Source organism: Carettochelys insculpta, chromosome 12, assembly GCF_033958435.1.
Source record: "Carettochelys insculpta isolate YL-2023 chromosome 12, ASM3395843v1, whole genome shotgun sequence".
NCBI classification, from domain to species: Eukaryota; Metazoa; Chordata; order Testudines; family Carettochelyidae; genus Carettochelys; species Carettochelys insculpta.
In genome coordinates this window covers 42873624-42882198 of record NC_134148.1, presented here as the reverse complement: position 1 = coordinate 42882198, position 8575 = coordinate 42873624, and positions in this window count along the sequence as shown.

The window sequence follows — 8575 nt, the reverse complement described above, 5'->3', positions numbered from 1 at the left end:
TTAGTAAATCTAGTGAAGACTCATCAAATCAACTGCAGGTTGCTCTGTAGTCAACCCTTGTGTGCAATCCCTGATGAGAAGAACAAAGTCAATGGAAGAGTTTCTTCCCTCAACCTCAACTCCCTCTCCAGTTCCCTCCCCGTTGTAATGTGGTGTAAGGTATGTTGACTCTAGCTACATTATTCACGTAGCTGGAACTGTGCACCTTAGGTCAGCTTTTTGGGCTAGTGTAAACATAGGCTAACAAACACCAGATGCTTTGAGAGCCTTATCTGCACTAGAGCTGCTGTCTTTAATACCAGATAAAGACAATTAGTGAGATACTTTGTGCCAAGTTCCCTGTTCCATTGGCCTTATACCAATATAACAGAATTCGGTCTGTTACCATTTTCTAAAACGAATTGCCTTCCTCTAAGCTACTTTATAGTGGAACAAGCTTGTGGGAGTTATCCAGAAGCGTGGTTTATAAAGTGTAATAGGACTTAACGTCACGGTTCTGTTTGTTCCACTAGTACTGTGTGTCCCCTGACCAAACTTTCTTCTATTGTAAAGTACATTCATTTTTAAAAAGAATCACTGGGAATTTACCTCTGCAGCAATCTGTGATGCCAGAGAACATGCATTGCCTCTACACCCCTGTAAAGCAAATGTGAACGAAAGTTATGATTTGGCACATGAAGTAATGTTCCTGTGCACCAAACATTACATTTCCAATTGCTTGTTAATTGTCAAGGTCCATTAAAAAAACAAAAGCTTTCCACCACAGCAGGATTGCGGGGGAGTTGACCTGACCACTTTCTTAAAGTCTGGATTTGCACCTCTTTTAAGGTGTGTGGTGTGAGAGATCTTGGCATTCACTGTGTTATATCTTGCAGTGTCCTTATCTTATAAAGACAGCACTCTGGCCAGTGAGTGGAGGATCTGTTAGCCAGCTTCCATTGTATAGTCTTGGCAGACTTGGTAAAATATTTAGGTATTTTGTTTTCTGAATATATTGTATATGGGATTACAGTAAATCGGTTTTTACCAGGCTTTTTTAGGAGGATGGTTTCTCTTCCCACCCCCAATCTCCCCACACCTGTTTACCACAGTGGATTTCCACAGGGGAAAAACTCTGTGAACTTGAAGTTTTACTGGGGGAGAGGACACACCTGAAATTTCATGTCGCTCACATCTTTCAAGTGTTGAATCTTTCTTACTAAAACCTGACACCTCTTTGATGGGCTTGATCTTGCAGTTCCTGTGAAGAAGGTTGAGTTCTCTTGGGTTTCAGCGACTGTGGGGTAGATGAGGATGAGCAGGTTTAACTCACTGTCACTTAACACTTTCCAGAATGGTCATCGGATGTTACAGATGCATCTTCTGTCCTCGGAGTGAAAATGGGCTTGCTTTTTCCATATATGTACCTTTAGACACACTATTTGGAGAAGTCTTGTGGCACCTTATAGACTAACAGATATTTTGGAACAGAACCTTTCGTGGGCAAAGATCCACTTCATCAGATGCGGGTCTTTGCCCACGAAAGCTGATGCTGCAAAATATCTGTTAGTCTGTAAGGTGCCACAGGACTTCTTGTAGTTCTCAAAGCTACAGACTAACACGGCGACCTCTCTGATACTATTTGGAGGTTCTTTCACACCAACCCTAGACCTTGTGTCTGCTTTTCAGGCACACCAAACTAGCCAAATTCTGCTTGTTAGTTCAGGATACAGAATTTAGTTTCCTGGTCCTAACTCCTTGGAAGACTGGGCCTAGTCTCTGCATATGGGCGTAAGTCCATGGAAATCAATCCCACTCGAGGGAGGCTGGGGATGATCAGCTCTTCAGTGCTTCGCAGCAGGCTGTCTGGGTGCTGGGGGGTGTGTGAGAAGTAACGGGGGTCTCATGCCTCTTGCAAACAGTTTTCTCTCACCCGGGTTTGACGGGAGCCACGTACTGGAGCACAAACTCTTCCAGGGAGAGCCCAGCCCGGCCTGTGCTGAAGCCCCGCCCTGCGCTGGCACAGGAAAGCCTCTGCCCCTTAGCTAAGCTCCCGAGCGGCAGGAGCGGAGGAGCAGTTTCCAGCCTGTTCACACCCTGAACCTGCAGGGTCCGGGCAGCCCTCAGGGCAGAGGCTGAGCCCCCTCTTCACCCATGCCCTGCCCTGGGTCCTGTTCCGGCCCTGGGAGCGTGCTCCTCTGCTGGGTCCTGGAGCACAAGGCTTCCTTAGGGCTTAACCCCTTCCTGCCCATGCTATTGCTTGGGGACAAGAGGCAGCTGGGCCTTGGAATGTTAGCTGCCTTTTGGCCCTGCGCTCAGGCAGGAATGAGCTGCTTTTAGCCATGCGGGAGTGGGAAGATGAGCTCCACCAGGTCACGCCTCCCTGCTCCTCCCCTGTATCTGGAAGCAGCTCTCCTCCCTTTCCTCCCGCCTAGCACTGAATGGCTGCCACGGGCTGTGCTCTGGTGAGAGCTCTGGCTGAAATGTGAGGAGGGGGTCCTGGGACACTACATTCCCCCCATCCACATGTTGCTCCCACCAGGTACCTGCAGAGGCAGGTTCAGCTGGGGCTCTCAACGGGGTGCGGAGGGTGGCGAGCAGGGGGCAGGAAGAGCTTTGTCAGTCAGTCACCAGCTCCATGTGAGAGGCGTGCATGGAAGTGAGTTTGTGGCTCCCCACCTCCTTTGAACCCTCAAGCCCTGAAGATCAGAAGGCAAAGAAAAAGAATCCCGCTGTGTGCCCCTTCTGTACGAGAGGGGTCAGTCATGTGTTACAGGGTGTGTTTCAGACAAGGGTAACAGAGTCCCAACCCTTATCATCTAATGTCACGAGCTAGTCAGTGGGCACCACACTGTTAGAAAGAAGTGCCTAGAAACAAAGTGCAATCACGTTCGTATTTAGCAAACTAGAGTGCAGTGCCCTTTTTCCTAGTGAACTTGACATTTGTTTTTTTTCTCTCTCTGCTCCTCTCAATAAGTCTCTTGTTTCCCTACTCGTATTTTGACTACTGTTCTGTTTAGTTTGGCATTTTTTGCTTTCCCTTAAGAAGTGTTTTGTCTAAACATTTTGTTACAGGGAAAATAACAGTAGTTTCACCAACTTTCTTTTATTCTTTATAGTGCAGGGCCAATAAAAACTGAGTGCTCTTTTGGCAAGACGTATGCTTTCTGTTGTAAATTGTTTTCTAGTGTACTTAGCCATACCGTTTATAAATAACAGGAAGAGAGAGGCAGTGCTCCTAAACACACCAACAAAAATGAGCAGTAACAGTGGATAGAAAACTCCTAAACACCCACAAAACACCCTACTACTGCACTCGCTACTTCTACTGTAAACGTCATTCTAGCTTAACAATAGAAACTCAGTTATTGTCCTCAGACTATACGAATGGCCATGTGAGCTGAGGCCAAAGGTCCATCTACCTCAGTACCCTGTTGCCTGAAAGGGGCTAGGGCCAGATGCTTCAGCAGGAATGAAAAGAACAAGGTAATTTATTGAGTGAGCCATTCCCTGTTACCCACGCCAAGCTTCTTGCAGTCACAGCCTCGGCCAGAGCAGGGGTTGCATCCCTGGCTATCTCGGCTAATAGCCGTTGGTGGACATACCTTCCCAGAACGTTTCAGATTCTTTCTTTTTAAATATCTAGTCATGTTTGTGCCCTTCTCGACAGCACCGAGTGTGGCAGGTTGCCTGCATGTTGTGTGAGAAGATGCTTCATGTTCGTTGCCCTTCTCTGGACGTCTCCCAGTTCTAATATAGGTTGCACCTCCTAAAAGCAGCATTCCCTGGTCTGGCTACAGATGTTCCTGGACCAGGGCACGGGCCAGGAAGGCAAGCTAAAGCCTATGTGCTCAGACAGCTTGGGGGGTGTGGGGGGCTGCAGCCAGCATCCCTGGCAGCCCTCTATGGTGGGGCAGCTGCACAAGCAAGAGCCCCGACTCCCCACCAACCTGGGGGGAGGAGGACAGCTGCACAGGGCCTGGGCCAGTGTCCCCCAGCAGCACTGGGGGGTCAGGGCTGGGGAAAGCTATATCCTGGGCAGACCTGTGGGCCTAGGCCCAGAGCCAGCAGTGAACTCTCCTGGCAGCCAGGCTGGCTGGAGCCACAGTCCAGTGGGGCCGGAGCCGCGTCCTGGGAGCCCCACATGGCTGTTGCTGAAGCCGGTCTGCCCCGGCAGTTCCACCAGGCTGGGGCCGGGAGCAGCTGTGTCGCGCTGGGCTGGAGCCGGCTTCTCCTGGCAGCCCTGTAGGGCTGCAGCCACATCCCCAGCAGCCTTGCCAGGCTGGGGTTGGAGCCAGCGTCCCCTAGGAGCAGGAGTCCCAGCAGCAGCCTATAGCAGGGCTCCCACACACCACCGGCTGCGTGAGCAGCCCAGTAGGGTGGGTGAGGAAGGGGTTTGTGGGTAGAGGGCTGCTGACAAGGCACATTCCCTGGTCTGGGAAATTCTATTGTCTGGTTCCCATCAGGTCCCAATTATGCTGGGCCAGGGAGGTGTAATCGGTATATCTTTTTTTGAGATGGGGCCAACAGAGCTGTGCTTCATATTTAACATTTCTTTCTTATTGAATGTCCTCTCTCCTGGAGAGCCTCAGGAACTGAATGGACTATCCAGCTGAGCCAGGTAAGTTCACCAGCTGGATGTTTCCAGCACCAGGAAGGAGTGCTGGCTGTTGGTGGTCATAATTAAAGCTTTCATGCTGGGACCTCAGGGGAGATGCCCAATTCCTCTTGACGTGTGGTATTTGGCCACAAAACTCCCCTTTGTACTTTCAGAAGTCTCCCAGTTAGATAGTTCGGGGACAGTCACACCTCTTGATGTATGTGCTTTAACCTCACTGTAGATGCAAAAAGCCAACAGTTGAGACCCCTTAGACGTGTGAAAACCTTCTGTGCAGCACTGAAAGCTTCCACAGCCCATTGTCATCATCCAGTCTGGGTGCCTGCATCATACCGGCCAGAGAATTGCATCTAACACCTGGCCCCTGTCTCATGGTTGAGTGAGATCAGATAACCCGCATTCTTTGCTGATGGAGATCCCACCTTACTGGCTGGTTACCTTCACAGTCAGCCAGAAGTGCCGTATTTCTAATTCTCACACACACACGCCTCTTGCCATGTGAGATGATTTTTGCAAATGAGTCTTAGGAATAACAAGCTTGTCGCAAATTCTGCTAGAATGGCCTTTTCAGAGACTGTCCTGCATTATCCCTTGCCCTTCCCTCACCCCCCCTAGTTGTGCTTTCTTGGACACAAATTAGCTTCTACCCAAAACTCTCCTATCTGCACCTTAAAGCTCTAGCAGCTTGCGATAAAAGCTGTTGTCTTGGTTATATGAAAGGACAAGGCCAATAAACTAATGCATTAGCTTTGGGGGCGTATCAGAGAAGCTTGCTTTGTTTCAAGCATTTATATAATCATGTATAATAGAAAAGAAAATAAATTGTGCAGTATTCCTGTGTGAGCCGTAAATCCAGGCTGGAACGTTGGCCAGAATAGTCTTGCAGAAGTAGAATGGTTATATTGTACAGTCTGCCACCTGCTGGGCAATTGCTGATTTTCAAAAAAAAAAAAAAAAAAACAGGTACAAGAACGTTCTAGTCCTGCACTTTTACAAAACCCCCAGTCTAGGACTTCAAGTCATCAAAAAATAAATCCTGCACAGTCTCATAATTGTAAAAGGCCACTAGACTAGAGAGCCCATCTCCAGCCAATCTCAGTCTAAGCTTATGGTTGCAAACCAAAAGTATTTGTGCTGATGTTTGCAGAAATGCTAATCATCTCATTAATAATCAGTTAAACACCAGCTGTAATTGGGCTGAATACTTGTTGATGCCAGAGACGTTGGAGAACTGCTCTCTCATCTTACAGATGAGAATTAAAAAAAAAACACCTACTTTTGCACAACACTAATATTGAAACAAAAATGGCTGCTTAAAAAGATGGAGAGTTTCTGATCTGTAGAATGTTTTATGCATAGTTAAGAAATCAAGAAAAAATCAGAAGTGATTAAAGTGATTTAAGACTTGCATAAATAAGAGTTTTATTTTCAGAAGCTTGAATATGCGCCATCTTTGGCCATGAAGTGAAAAGTATAACTGAAGTATAAATCAGCACCACTGGAAGGAACTAAGCAGTTAGATTCGAAAGCCCTGCAGATGGATGTGGCCTTGTACTTGAGCAGCTCTAAAACCCAGGAAACAATTTCCCACAAAAATACATGCAGGTTGAACCTCTCTCATTCAGCAAACTCATTAATGTGGCATGATTTTAGCTAGCTGGACGGCCACTTATCATACATACACATCTCATAGAACTGGAAGGGATCTCGAGAGGTCATCGAGTCCAGTTCCCTGCCCTCACAGCAGGACCTATCACCATCCCTGATAATTTTTTTACATGTATTTGCCCCAGGCCACCATATGGCATCCTCAAGAATTGAGCTTCCAATCCTGGGTTTAGTAGGCTAATGTGACCAAGTTTCCCATGGTCACTTTGTTTTTAGCCAAAAGTTCTGGCTCTCTATGTTCTGTGCTGTTATTTGGCTGTAATTTACCCCTAAATGTCTTTTAACAGCGCGGTAAGCAGTGGGAGTGTTGGTAATGCTACTAGACAATATTGACCTCCCATGCTCTGGCAAATTCTGTGATTTGGCACCGGTCAGGTCCCAAAGGTGCTGTACAAGAGCGGTTCAACCTGTAGTTGTTTCATAATTGTTTAAGTTCCCTGTTCTTCTAACTCTTGTTTGAGAAACCTCCACTTTTCAGATATAAATGCAGAATCCAATAATAACAAGTTGATAACCATCTTGGCAAAAAACTTTCCGAAGTGTTCTAAATTTACCCATTGCTTTCATTTTCGGGGAAGGAGCCTTTTCTACAGCAGCAAAATCAGTAGCTGAAGACTTGAACCAGCTCTACATTTTACAGTGAATGCTGTTTGAACTGGCATTTGATCATCCAGAACACTCTAATAACCGGCATTATAACTCTAGCAAACCCACAGCCAGGACACTGCTTCCCTTGCTTACTCCGCTGGACAGCAGAACCGAGCATTTGAGCAACGCTCCCCCCTTGGGGCTGGCCTGCTCAGTGCCCTCCCTGCGTCTCTCTGTACTGCACGTCTGCGCAGCTGACGGCTTCCTCGGCTCTCCTACCGCGGGTCCACCACCCAGAGTGGCTCTCCGCATGGTGCGGTCACGTGCAAGCCCCACCAGTGGCTCCCCGTGCATCACGGCTGTGTGCAAACCCCACAGGCAGCTCCCCCTGCTCCATGGCCATTTGCCAGCCCTACAAGCGGCTCCCCACCTTGCACAGCCATGTGCGAGCCCCACAAGCGGCTCCCCGCGTGGCACGGCCATGTGCGAGCCCCACAAGTGGCTCCACACCATCCCCACCAGCAAGGTGAACAGGGCAGTGGCTAAGCAGGAGCCAGTGCTGGGCAGGGGGAGTAGCAGGAGCTGCACTTTCTTACTGGGGGGACCACTGACGCCCACCTGGCCCTCCGCCAGCTGCTCTCTATTACCAGAATAGTTGAACATCTGGCAACCTCCCGGTGAAGGGTTGCTGGGTAAGAAATAGTTTCCTGTACCAACAAGATGGCAACCCCCTGTGTAAATGATTCAGGTACAGCTCAGCAGTGAGTGACACTGAGTTGGAGAAGGGCCTTGATGTGTGCCTGCCTCTCCGGCTCACTCGACGGAGCTGAGCCCTTGTAGCTTCTGCAGTGTGAGGGCGCAGAGGCCAGGTGGGGATGGTGAGGTGATGGTGTGGGGGTGGGGGGTGAGACATGAAGGAACTGAGCACTGACGAGCACAGGACAGTGCCTGCAGGGGCCCCTGGAGCAGGGAGTGGGGCATGGGAAGCCAGCAGCCGTATCAGGGAAGCTGGAGAAGTCGTGAGTTGAGGGCGGAAGAGCTCAGACCGAGCTGCCGTGGCCACTGATTCGCACCAGCTCAGCAAGGTGCTTTCCTCCTACAGTTTGAGTCAGGTTTGGCTGCTGTTTACCTCAGCACTCTGCCTCCCAGCTCCCCCCCACCGCTGCCTGGCCATGCAGAGACACACGTTCACTCTCTGTGCCCGCCCTGGGTCCTCGTGCCCCAAAGCAAGGGACAGGCAGATGCCTCAGCCTTCCTGCAGCAGCCCAGGCCCCTGGCGGAGACGCCCCCACACTGACGTGCTCCGCAGCTGGCAACACCAACATTTTCTTACCTCGCTCGGCAGCTCTGCACCGGGCCCAGCCGTGAGGGAAGGGCCAGAACCTGCCCACAGGGGAGGCAAGGTCGGTGCGCCCCAGTGCACCAAACTCACTGACCAGGCAGGGTTGGTGGGATACCGCAACCTGGGCCCAACCTGTCAGCCGACTGACAGGAATCAAGGGTGAGGGAGGAGGGAGGCGCATGTCCCTTTCCTTTCCCAGGGCATGTGATCAGGCCAAACTCAACAGGGCCTGACTTTGCACCGAGGGGCTTTTGATTGCAGGCCATCTTCTTTCCTGAGGTGGCAAGGGAAGGCAATGGAGGCCCCCCCCCGCCCCCCAACATGTTCCATGGTGTGCTTTGGATGTGTGTGGGGGGGGGTGGTCTGTGTGGGCACGTTGG